At 42.5% G+C, this 13,852-nt stretch overlaps 1 protein-coding gene across 6 annotated transcripts in view; it reads right to left on the bottom strand.

The window, feature by feature from the left end:
* Positions 1-13,852, bottom strand: part of LOC126262307 (uncharacterized) — a 231,160-nt gene that overhangs the window by 77,010 nt on the left and 140,298 nt on the right. The gene's annotated exons all lie outside the window — the stretch shown is intronic.

Genomic DNA, 13,852 nt, shown 5'->3' with positions numbered 1-13,852 from the left:
GATCCCTGTGAAACCTTACATTTCAGTAGGATACTGCGCGACCGCATGTTGCGGGTCCTGTCGGGCCTTTCTGGATACAGAAAATGTTCGACTGCTGCCCTGGCCAGCACATTCTCCAGATTTGTCACCAGTTGAAAACTGTCTGGTCAATGGTGGCCGAGCAACTGGCTCGTCACAATACCCCCAGTCACTACTCTTGATGAACTGTGGTATCGTGTTGAAGCTGCATGAGTAGCTGTACCTGTACACGCCAGCCAAGCTCTGTTTGACTCAATGCCCAGGCGTATCAAGGCCGTTATTACGGCCAGAGATGGTTGTACTGGGTACTGATTTCTTAGGATCTATGCACCCAAATTGCGTGAAAATGTAATCACATGTCAGTTCTAGTATAATATATTTGTCCAATGAATACCCTTTTATCATCTGCATTTCTTCTTCGTGTACCAGTTTTAATGGCCAGTAGTGTACTAATTCATATACAACTTGGCCGCAAGTGCTGTCCGTCGCCACACTATGTCTGAGCTTATAAGAGAGGCATTCAATAAGTCGTGCAACACTATCTTTCCTCAAACCAGATTGCTTTTATTCAGCATTTCAATACACCGTGCCATACTCCAATGTTTTGGGTACTAAACCATATTTTTCATCTTAATCTCCGTTCAAGGTGCGGGTCGTGAACTCTAATGTGGATAAGGAAGAACAAACAGTAGGACGAAGTTTTGTGAGCTCCTATCGGGAGTGGTTGGGAAGGGAGTGGGACAGGGTTGTAGCCCCTCCCCGATGCTATTCAATCTGTATATTGAGCAAGCAGTAAAGCAAACAAAAGAAAAGTTCGGAGTAGGCATTAAAATCCGTGGAGAAGAAACAAAATCTTTGAGGTTCGCCGATGACATTGTAATTCTGTCAGAGACAGCAAAGGACTTGGAAGAGCAGTTGAACGGAATGGACAGTGTCTTGAAAGGAGGGTATAAGATGAACGTCAACAAAATAATGGAATGTAGTCGAATTAAGTCGGGTGATGCTGAGATAATTAGATTAGGAAATGAGACGCTTAAAGTAGTATAGCAGTTTTGCTATTTGGGGAGCAAAATAACTGATGATGGTGGAAGTAGAGAGGATATAAAATGTAGAGACTGGCAATGGCAAGGAAAGCGTTTCTGAAGAAGAGAAATTTGTTATCATCGAGTATTGATTTAAGTATCAGGAAGTCGTTTCTGAAAGTATTTGTATGGAGTGTGGCCATGTATGGAAGTGAAACATGGACGATAAATAGTTTAACAAGAAGAGAATAGAAGCTTTCGAAATGTGGTTCTACAGAAGAATGCTGAAGATTAGATGGGTAGATCACATAACTAAGGAGGAGGTATCGAATAGAATTGGGGAGGAGTTTGTGGCACAACTTGACTAGAAGAAGGGATCAGTTGGTAGGGCATATTATGAGGCATCAAGGGACCACCAATTTAGTATTGCAGGGCAGCGTGGAGGGTAAAAATCGTAGAGGGAGATCAAGAGATGAATACACTAAGCAGATTCAGAAGGATGTAGGCTGCAGTAGGTACTGGGAGATGAAGAAGCTTGCACAGGATAGAGTAGCATGCAGAGCTGCATCAAACCAGTCTCACGACTGAAGACCACAACAACAACATCGGGAGCGCAGACTTGTGTGAGGCCTTGCGTTGCGATAGAGGAGATTTTCGTTTGCATTTTTGTGGCGGCGAACACGCTGAAGCCGTGTCTTCAATTTCCTGAGTGTAGCACAATGCACTTCAGAGTTGATCGTTGCATCGTGAGGGAGGACATCAAACAGAATAACCCCTTCAGTGTCCTAGAAGACCGTCGTTACGACCTTACCGGCTGATGGTGCGGCTTTGAACTTTTCCTTCGGAGGAGGGGTGGTGTGGCGCCACCCCATGGATTGCCGTTTTGCCTCCGTTTCGAAGTGATGAACCCATTTTCCATCGCCTGTGACTCGACAAAAAGTTGTAACGATAGCTGGGCACAACACCTTTAATCGGTAGACTCTCTAACTTCGGTTAATTTTTTTGAGTCCGTTAATCGTTAATTAGGTTCCTACTATTTATGACAACAATGACGCCGCGTCGCCGGCGGTAATCATGTTCCGACAAGTTAGTGTCATGTAGATGCTTGGCTACGCCGGGGTGTGCGCGATTGATGTATACAGTCGAGTACGAAAAGAGAATAACTAGTTGTTGGCTGTTGAAAATGCACGTCAGCAGTCTAGTGGCAGTAGCAGGAAAATGAATGGATGACGTTTTAGAAGAGGCTTTGATGCAAGAAGCCACCGAAAGTGCAGCCAGAGATAAGGAAATATGCATCTTCGATGTCGGATACTGATTCTCCTATGTAAAATGGATAAACCGGTTTTTTGTTTATCTTCGATGTCATACCCACCCCATCCAAAACATTTTTATTCAAGCAACGGTAATACGTTTGATTCACTTGCTCATTTCAATACACCCACAACGTAACATGTACTATTACGAGTTAAGGATTAACTTCCAATGGATGTCCTGTAAAGCAATGAAATGAAATGGCTCTGAACACTATGGGACTTAACATCTTAGGTCATCAGTCCCCTAGAACTTAGAACTATTTGCACCTAACTAACCTAAGGACATCACACACATCCATGCCCGAGGCAGGATTCGAACCTGCGACCGTAGCGGTCGCGCGGTTCCGGACTGTAGCGCCGAGAACCGCTCGGCCACACCGGCCGGCTTTTGGGGGTGTCCGAATACTTTTGATCACATAGTGTATCTTCATGGAGTGTACTGAAATGACCGTCGTGAAGTGTTAGCTAAGGGTTACCATGCTGTGCCAGAAAATAAAAACCGCCACAAATCCGTAACGCGCGCGCGCTCGCGCAGCGTCGGTTCCTGTAGTGGCATCTTCTACACTGCCACTCTGTCATGTTAGCGTGCTATACTGGATGCATTGTGGTTCTGATTGAGGAATTTCAGTTAAGAGGTCGGAGCAAGGCAACGGCATGTCACCTCCAACAGGATCACGTATAGTAAAGCACTATGGTCTGATAAAACTTCACCTTTTAGAATATTGACAACTCGACCTCTCTGCCTTCATCTTACTCGCTTGGTGTAAGGAGCGTGAACATTGGACGATTGAACAGTTGATAAACATTGTGTGGGGTGACGAATCACGGTACACAATGTAGCGATCCGATAGCAGGGTGTGGGTATGTGCGAATGCCCGGTGAACGTCATCTGCCAGCGTGTATAGTGCCAACACTGAAATTCGAATGCGGTGGTGTTATAGTGTGGTTGTGTTTTTCATGGAGGGGGCGTTGTTTAGCGTTGCACTATAACAGCACAGACCTACATTGATGTTTAAAGCACCTACTTGCTTCCCACTGTTGAGGAGCATTTCGGGGATGGCGACTGCATCTTTCAAACACGATCGAGCACCTGTTCATAATGCACGGCATGTGTGGGAGTGGTTACACGACAATAACATCCCGTTAAGGGACTGGCCTGCACAGAGTCCAGACCTGAATCCTACAGAACATCCTTGGGATGTTTTTGAACGCCGACTTCGTGCCAGGCGTCACCGACGGACATAGATACCTCTCCTCAGTGCAGCACTCCGTGAAGAATGGGCTGCCATTCCCCAAGAAACCTTCCAGCACCTGATTGAACGTGTGCTTGCGAGAGTTGAAGCTGTGATCAAGGCTAAGGGTGGGCCAACACCATATTGAATTCCAGCATTACCGATGGAGGGCGCCACTAACTTTTAAGTCATTTTCAGCCTGGTGTCCTGATACTTCTGATCACATAGTGCACATGCTTCAAATAGGATTCCCCAAAGCAAACCGATAGGTAAAAGACATTCTGCTTCACACTAACGTTAATTTCTGCCAAAGCCCTATCACAGCACTGAGGAAGGAGTTTCACGACCAAACATGGCCTGATATTTAGAATCATAATTTTGTTAGATAGTCACCTCACTCCCTAAAAATCGTACCTCGAACTATTTTTCTGTAAGGTAAGCGGTACTTCGGGAACACTGTGAACAAAGAGTACCTGCGCTATATTGACCTGTGAGAGATACAGCGTGCAAGCACGCTGTCGTTCCGACGTAGCCTTATCTCTGGACATTTCACAGGGCTGCGTGCGGCTCGGCGTTGTCGCCGCGCTCCTTGCTTCTGAACAATTACGTGCCGGTAGTTCGAGTGAGTTCGCGTTTATGTCCTGCGGATGGACGGCCGAGGCGTTATGATTTTGATTTGCTTTAAATTACGTAGAAGCGTGTAGCTTGTTTTCGAAAAGTGCTTTCTAATAATAATCAGTGAACAGAAATTGACTGATTATAGGAGCAACTTATACACACTCCGTCAGTCCGAAAAGTTTAGAGACTGGATAAAAAAAAAAAAAAAAAAAGGAACGTCAGATATTCTACAAAGTCTCCTTCCGCTTCAGTACGTCGCACAGAACGTTCACACAACCATGTTAAACTGTCAGAAAAGTCCTCCTTGGAATGTTATATGAGAACCTGGGCTTTCTCGGTGAATCTTGATGGTAAAATCTTCTCGGGTCGACAGCCAAGAAGATTTTACCATCTCCTTGGAATGTTGTTGAGCTTGCGCGATACATTGACTTGAATGTCTGTTACGTCGTCAGTTTCATGTGAATTTCTGCTCGCTTTTGTCGTAGATTCGTATCGATAACACTGAGTCTCGTCACCCTTGATGATTTTATTTATTTATTTATTTTCAGAAAAGAACTGTCTGCGTTTTACATTTCGATCAGGTCGCGGCAGGTGCCCACACGTCGTCGTCTTCCTTTGGGAGTCAAAACATTCTAGGGAATGTCTTGAACACTTGTTTTAGTAGTAGAACAGTGTGTATAGATCTACTAATATGAAACTGTAACTCAGTACTTCGGATAAGCACTTTCAAGAGTTATGGAAGTGTGTTCGTAACTTGCGGAACGTTATTTGGCACGACCACCAGAGGTGAAGTGTAATGAAATTGCAGGAGCTGCACGAAAGCAGCTTGCTGTCTAGCAAACGTGAGTGACTTTAAAGAAATGTGTTCGAGTGACACTCTCACGCTCTCCAAATTGTGCAGGCTGACGCAGTGCGTTCCATGTGAGACTTAGGCCCACTGTCCGCCTATAAGTAAAGATTTTTCTAATTTAGCTCTGAAGAGGGGCGAAGCCTAGTATTGTATATGGAAGTCATTAAACCACATCAATTCTAATCGAACATTCACCACAAATTTCACGAGAGAAAGTATGTACTACGATGATATAGTTAAATATCTAACTTCTCGAACAGTTATAATAAGACGACTGAGGGCGAGCACAACGTATTATTCTTATGCCACGCTGTTGTGAAATTAAGACTTTCTTTCTTACAGAGCAATTACCTCAGAATACAATTCCATATGACATAACCGAATGAAAATAATCAAACTATGTTAAATTAATTACTTGTTTCTCTTCAAGGCTTGAATAACACGAAATGCAGAAATGGCTGAGGTGGGTTGATCAAGAAGCTATAAAATCTAATTATATTCTCATCAATCAGTACATCAAAAAATCTGAAGATTCTGCCGTTCTTACTAACACCTATTAATGCTTTAAATTTATCACTGGTGTGCCCTTTGGTAGACAGAATTGAATATAGGACCTACTGCGTTTTCTTAAAATTTTAGAGTGAGAACGTTCACAGAAAACCAGTCTATAATATGAACATACTATTTATATTTTCCTCTGTTGCTGTATGTATATTGGCGGCTGATTGTAATGTTTGTGTCTTCTGTAAAAAGAACCGTTTCTGCTTGACCTTTGTTAAGTGGAAGATCAGGAATATATATATAACAAACAACAGAAGACCTAATTTCGTGGAACTTTTCTAAAGATCCGCCGCCCCCCCCCCCTCCCCAATCGCTCTGCTTCCCCCAAAAAATGACGGAATCAGAAAAAATTCTCCTGTCTAAAGTTGATAAATTATGAACTACAATGTTCTGTATTCTTTTACATACATATAATGCCAGTCTACTGTTAGCTATACCAGCAACTCCATAAAATCTTCCTTTTGTAGCAAAATACTATGATTTAAACAAATACCTCGAATATGTCACAAAAATACCAACTGATGGTTTCTTTTTTAAAGTAATCCTCGTCAAAAATGTTAAGACGTGCAAGTAGCATTGCTAGGTGAGTAATTCTTCTGAAATCCAAATTGTATTAGTATTAGCAAGACGGAAAACTAGTCGACATTATTTTCTCAAAAATGTTAGAAAATTGTGTCAGAAACGAAATATACGGTAATTATTCCCAATACACCTGTCACCTTTTTCATTAGGAGTTTAATAATTGCATATGTTGCACTCCCTGGAAAAATAAAGCTTAGTGATTTCAGAGACAACAGTACTTATTGTATGACAACTACTCCTGAATATTATTGATAACGCTACCAACTCTGTATAAGCTTTTATTTTCACGAGAGTTTATTATTACGGTTCTTTTGTTCAGTAAAATTAACAGTAGAATATAAGTGAACACTCCGAGATGGGAAAGTAAACTGCGTGGAGATTTCTCGAGGTGTATTTGCCATGGATGCTAATGTCGGAATTAAGGCAACCGAATTAAAACGCGTTGTATACGTTATCTCTGTCAAATCTGCAGCCAAACTTAACATTCACGTACACGTGAGACGTGTACATTTCTTGACCTCTCTTTCCTTATTGTGAATTCTAATTCCTGACGAAGCTGAATAAGTTGGCCCCTACGAATGTTTGACACTGTCTTATGCTTGCAGATAGATTCATTCCGTAAGGCTCGCTTGCATGTCATCGCGTGTATTCACTTCGTGACGACACTGACTCGTCGAGTATTCTGGTGGGATTTCCACAACTACAATCAATAGGCGACATTATTGACCAAGAGTCCTTCATTTGGAGAGGGTGCGGTGATCAAAGGCCTTATTCTATCGGAGAAGTGGCCACTTACATGCACATTCCCCCTAAATCAATACCTCTACGCCAAGGACATTACCTCACTGCGACAAAACCTCATCCTTTTTCGAACAGTCGACACCGATACCACTATACATAAAGAGAGACCGACTGTGTGAGAAACTGACAGCAAACAATCCTATATTTTGCCGTGTCTATCTACAGCTACATTCATACTCTGGAAACCACAGCACAGCGTACTTGCCATTTAGCCAGTTATTAGCGCTTCTTCCCTTCCATTCACGTATGCTCCGTAAGGATGAGGGTTTAAACGCCTCTGTGTGCGCTGTAACCAATCTAATCTTGTTCTTGCGATACCTACGGCAGCGGTATTTAGGGGGTAGTAGTATGTCCCTAGATTCATCATTTAAAGCTGATTCTTTCTCAGGGTAGTTTGCGACTGCCAGTTCAGTTTCTTCGGCATCTCCGTGATACTTCCGCACGGGTCAGACAAAACTGTGACCATTCGCACTGTCATTTTTTGTATACGTTCCAATGTCCCCAGTTAATCATTCGTTATAGGATCCCACATACTTGACCAGTATTCTAGGATGTGTCGCACTGTAAACAATCTCCTATGTGGACTGCCTGCATTTCCCTAGTATTGTACCAGTGGACCGAGGTCTCCTACTTACCTTGCCAACGACTCAGCCGATGTGGTGTTCTATATCTGTTTTATTGACCTACACATGTCCCTATTGAGTTGCTGCTGGCTACTTAATATGTCGAATTCACAATCTATCCAATGTATAGCTAATGTCGCCGTCATTTTTCCTTGATATTAGCTAAATCATTGATTTCATTTGTCCATATTCTGCGTTGCAGTAGCGTTCATGTAGGCTGATCGGAAGTACGACCTGTTGTTCGTTTCTAAATGGTAATGGTCTGACTCAAGAGGGCTTTGCTGCTGTTTTTGTCTAAAAAATGTTGAAATGTTTGTGAAGTCTTATGGGACTTAACTGCTAAGGTCATCAGTCCTTAAGCTTACACACTACTTAACCTAAATTATCCCAAGGACAAACACACACACCCATGCCCGAGGGAGGACTCGAACCTCCGCCGGGACCAACCGCACAGTCCATGACTGCAGCGCCCAAGACCGTTCGGCTAATCCCGCGCGGCTGTTTTTGTCTCAGCACAACTAATTTATATACGTGAAATGAATTAAATGAAATGACTGGATAGATCTGGAGCTACTTATACACGATTGCTTTGTAATTCACACTTATGTATTTGACATAAGTCATAGGGTCACATTCAGACTATTTCCAGACTGTTCCATCCTCAAATAGCATGTGGGGAAAAATGAACACCTAAGTCTTTCCCCGCAACCTCCAATTCCTCTTATTTTATTTCGATGGTGATTTCTCCCTATGCAGGTCGAAGTCAATAAAATATTTAGAAAGAAACCAATGCATAAGCAATAACATTAAATATTAAATATTATTTCTGCAAACCGTTCATATATGGGGAAATAGCAATGAAATAAATATCACGACAACTGAAAATTTCTGCCACACCAGCATTCGAATATGCATTTCCTCCTTTTTTCACAGTCACCTTAACCACCAGGGTATTTGAACATGCTTCATGAATGCAAAAAAGTCGACTCTTGCTAATTCCAGCCTCGACAAATAGATTTTCTCGACAAACCAAATTGATACTCCTGTTTTGTTGAAAAAACCTCGATAAATCGAAAAATCCTATTTGTTTTGGTTCACTTGATGATTTCAGGATGTGACATACCACCAATGAACAGACGATAATTCGAAGTCATCGACTATCTACCACTCGTTAATTCCAATTATTTCGTCAATTGTTTCGACATTTAACTCTTCACGACATTCAGTGAAGCACAAGTGATCTACTTTCGCCGGGCCTTCATCTTGATCTAGAAGAAAGGTGACATTTGATAATTTCGTACATTTTAACGAGTATGTGCAAAGCAAAAGAAGAAGCAGAGCCGATTCTATGTGTGACTCAAAGAGGCAAAGTCGTCATTAGTGGCGTTGCGCATATGCACTTCAAATGGCTCTGAGCACTATGGAACTTAACATCTGAGGTCATCAGTACCCTAGACTTAGAACTACTTAAACCTAACTAACCTAAGGACTTCTTCCAATCCATATGTGGCATACAGCAAACTTTTGGTTAACAGTATTGGTTAAAAACAGTTTTGGTTGCAATTTCAGTTTTTTACTTTTTAACGACGTGTTTCGCCTTATTTAGGCATCTTAAGGTTATCTTTTGATCTTCCAGCTAGAAAATATAACCTGAAGATGCCTAAATAAGGCGAAACGCGTCGTTGAAAAATAAAAAAGTAAAATTGCAACCAAGACTGTTTTTAACCTAAGGACATCACACACAACCATACCCGAGGCAGGATTCGAAACTGCGACCGTAGCAACAGCGCGGTACCAGACTTAAGTGCCTGGAACCGCTCGGCCACAGCGGCCGGCGCATATGCACTATACGATCAAAAGCGGAACTGGCTATCAGACGGCACGATAGGCCTGACCCGCCAGTAGAAAAGAAGACAGTGAGTAATGTGTTGGCACTAGACAAGCAGTAGCAGCAGGCAGCGTCCGTCAGGAGGACACAGTGACTCTGAACGTGTCCTTCAGGGACATTTAAACCCCTCTAAAGCTGCTCAGTTCGATTGTAGGTGATGCGATTGCGAAATGGAAACGCGAAACAACGACCACAGCTAAGGCAAGACCAAGCAGACCCACATGTACTGAAGGACAGGGACCGTCGAGCATTGCGCACAGTAGGTGTACGAAATCGCACAAAATCACCGTAAAAACACACTCGTGTGTTCCCAAGTGCTACCAGCAGTCTAGCTAGTGCATTGACTGTGCGTAGAGAGTCAAAGATAATGGGGTACAATGGCCTACCGGCAAGCCTCAGATTTCTGCAGTCAACGTTACGCGGCGCTTGAGGAGATATAAAGAGTGACCCAACTGCACGGTGGACGACTGGAAACGTGTGATTTGGAGTGACAGATAAATCACGCTACACCCTGTGGCAATTCGATGGAAGGATGTGGCAAATGCTTGGAGAATGTTACCTACCATCACAACAGTGAAATAAGGAAAAGATGGCGTTAGGTACGGAGATGTTCTTCGTGGTTACGACGCAGTGCCCTCATTGCACTTATGAAAACTGTAAAAGCGGAAGGATATCAACACATTTTACAGCAATGTGAACATTTCGGAGACGATTATTGTATCAGCATGACAATGTGCACTGTCAAAGCAGCATCTGTGAGGGAATGGTTCTGTGGGTAATCACATACCTGATATTGACTGAGCTACTCAGAATAGCGACCTGGACCCAATGGAACACTGTTGGGATGAGTTAAAACGTCGACTTCGCTCCAGATCCCAGCGTGCAACATCTCTACTTTCCTTAATTTCGGCTCCTGAGGAAGAATACGGAGCAACTTCTCTACAGACGGCCAGATACCTAGTTGGAAGTGTCTCCCGCTGAGTTCAAGCCGTCATAAAGGCGAAGGGTGGACCCACTTTGTATGAATGTCCACTACTAGGTGTCCGTATACTTTTGATCAGAATGTATGAATCAGTACATCCGTAGAACGCAAGCAGAAGATGATGTATTTCAGATTTTGGACACAACAGAGAATGCGCTTGCTCAGTCACACTGGACGTCACTGAAGCAGATACTGATCATAGCTATCATTTCTGAACCATTCTTGTACCGTATGCCGTTATTTCTATTTTTTGAGTCCATCTTCATGAGTCAAACTTTCTTTAATTCTTTAACTGTTAATTACCAAGATACGACGGTAGCGTAATGGTTAAGACGGTTGCTCGCGTAAGGCAAGAAATCTGGGTTCGAGTCCCTCTCTGGTACAAAATTTCAAGCGTCGCAAAATGTTCTCTAATTTAGATCTTACCATAACATTATTGATACTTCAAAATATTCAGTTAGCTTATTTTACGGACGTGCCCAAATGCAGACTCCTGTTTCACGATTAAGTTTGAGACATCTCACGTCGACCTACAAAACTTGGAGTCTGAGAGTAGAAACACAACACCTGTACATCTGATAAGGCGACAGACCTGTTCATATAGCGGTACTGTAGGAGACAGGAAGATGGGCCCGATTCTAAACGGATCCGCGCGTCGAGTTTACCAGTCATTGGTGTAGAGCACCGCCAATCTTTTATGTTGTTTTTAGTAGGCTTTCCCACGCTCCTTTGGCTGGTTCTCCATTTCTGACTTGGATACATTGTCTGCAAACTATTTACAAACGAAAAAACCCTGAACAAACCCATGAAACTGCGGGAAATCGTCCGTAACCAAACTTTGCCTACTAGTAATATTTCGGCTGTAAAATCATTCAGTCATCTTCAGGATTTTTTTCATTACAAGTTATTTACATTCCTAGCCGGAGAGGAGACAGGGTAGCAGCAGTCATGTTGCTGGTCGTATGTCACTGTTTTTGTTTTTAATTTATAGATTAAAATACAATTTATCAAGCTAAACTACATATGATTATGTTTATGATAAGATGGTAATGATGTGATGAACATGTAAAATTCACAATGGGAACGATGTGGTCTGGGCTGCTACTACCCTACTTACTGATAGGGAGAGCCAAGTGCTTAGGAGTATACGGCAAATCACAGTGGATGAAATACCGCACGGACCGCAGAGATATTTGCTGCCACGCGGTTTTCTAGGGGGATCAACTAGATAACTCTACAGTATTCCTGTCGACCAGAATTTGTGAAACAACATCCTTCACAGATGGTAGCATAAATCTCTGTCTGGATATTTAATCCACTATGATCTACCATATACTCTTATGCACCTCACTAGTACCACCGGTACAGGGGTGGACGGAAGCACTTTACCGCCAGTCTTTCCGACTCGCCCTGAAGATGGTGAACACTTTACAGCAGAAATATTAGCAAGAGACAAAGTTCTGTTATGGCAGAATCCCGGTAATTTGATGGATTAATTAATGCGCTGTATGAACATGAAGGTTCACGCCCAGAACAGAGTTTACGCGAAGGACGCAGTGACATATCTCTGAAAATCAGGGTGACGTGTTTTCCATAGGCCACAATGGCGCAACAACAGAAGTCTCAACGGCTGCCATACGTGCTTTGGGAGTTAATGCCAGGCTAGAAAACCTAAACCTACCTATGAAATTACGCTGGGAACTGTCAGTAACTGACTGTGGAATGAGGTAGTACTAAAATGAAGCACAGGCTACAGGTTACTACGAATGAACGTTGGAGTGCAGCGTTATGCAAGAAATGTAGAAGACAAACTGTTGTTCATGTCGACAAAAAGCGATCTTCGAAAACTGCTCGTCTGAGGGCTGTAAATTTCCTGTGGCGATAGCGATTTTTTAGTTGTCTGCCCTTCACGCACCGGCCAATGAAAGAGTCGTCTGTTTTCTGCCAGTTCAAACGATAACTGGACGCTCATTTAGAGTCACGTCCCTTTCGCAACCAAGAACAGGATACGATAGCAGCAGCGCGCGGCGTTCGTCACCTGTCATCGCCCCTGCGCAGCACAACAAAAAAAGTCCACATCTCGCCCGCTACTCGAGGCCATTCGACGCGCTGGCAGTAGGTGCGTAACTGCACCGTGGAAATGTTGGAACTGAGCTGCGCTCTTACGGAATTTTCAATCGATAAAGAAAAAAGCATTCCTGTATCTTCTTTTCACGTGACAGCTGTATCTGGTTAAACCCTTTTTATGAAAATTTGCCCCTACGACTTGTCTAGAGGATGGAATTAAAAAAGGTGAACCTACATTTTTACATTTACAGAAAGCTATTGACAAAGTTCATGGAATATATTCTTTGAAATTCTGAGTGGGCAAAATACAGGGAGCGAAAGATAATATCCAACCTCAACGAAAGTCAAACTGTAGTTTTGAGAGTGGAAGCATATGAAAGAGAAGCAATAATTGAGAAGCGAGTGAGACAGGGTTGCAGCCTTTCCTCAGTGTTATTCGACCAGTAGACTGAGCACACAGTAAGAAAAACCGAGGAGAAATTTAGAAAAATAAAGATCTCAAAGAAGCAAGAGACACTTAACGGTTTTCCTATGAAACTGTAATTGTGTCAGACTTGGCAAAGGATTTGGAAGATCAAATGGAATGAGTAGTGTCTTCAAAAGAGATTATATGATAAACATCAACAAAATAAAACAAGGGTGACTGAATCTAGTCGAATTGAATTAGGTGATTTTGAGGAAAATAGATTAGGAAAGGAGACACTAAACGTAAGAGGAGAAATAAAAGGGATACAAAATGTAGACCTACAATAGTGGGGAAAAGAGTTTCAGAAACTAGAAATATTTAACATTGACTATAAATTTGAGTGTTATGAAGTCTTTTCTGAGAGTATTAGATACGAGAGTAACTTTGCATGTAAGTAAGATGTGAACGATAAGCAGTACAGAGAAAAACAGAAAAGAAGTTTTTTAAGCTACCAGAAGAATGCTGCAGATTAGACGGATAGACCGAATTCATTCATTAATAAAGCTGTACTGAATCGAATAGGAGAGTAAAGGAATTGTTGGCACAACTTGACAATAGACGGTAATATGTTGACATGACACATCCTAAAGCAACAGGGACTTTTCAATTTGGTAATGGGAAGGAGGGGGGAGGGGAAGAGAGATAGATAGGTAGATAGATAGATAGATAGAGAGAGAGAGAGAGAGAGAGAGAGAGAGAGGGGGGGGGGGTGGTTGGAGAAGAGGAGATGCAACTGTAGAGGAACCCAAGGCTTGCGTACAGTAAGTTTGTTGAAACAGATGTAGAGTGTACTAGTTCCGCAGAAACGAAAAGATATGCACAAGACAAA

This window comes from Schistocerca nitens, chromosome 6, assembly GCF_023898315.1.
Source record: "Schistocerca nitens isolate TAMUIC-IGC-003100 chromosome 6, iqSchNite1.1, whole genome shotgun sequence".
Classification (NCBI taxonomy): Eukaryota; Metazoa; Arthropoda; class Insecta; order Orthoptera; family Acrididae; genus Schistocerca; species Schistocerca nitens.
The sequence above is the reverse complement of the archived record's forward strand: the minus strand, read 5'-3'. Positions and strand labels throughout refer to the sequence as shown.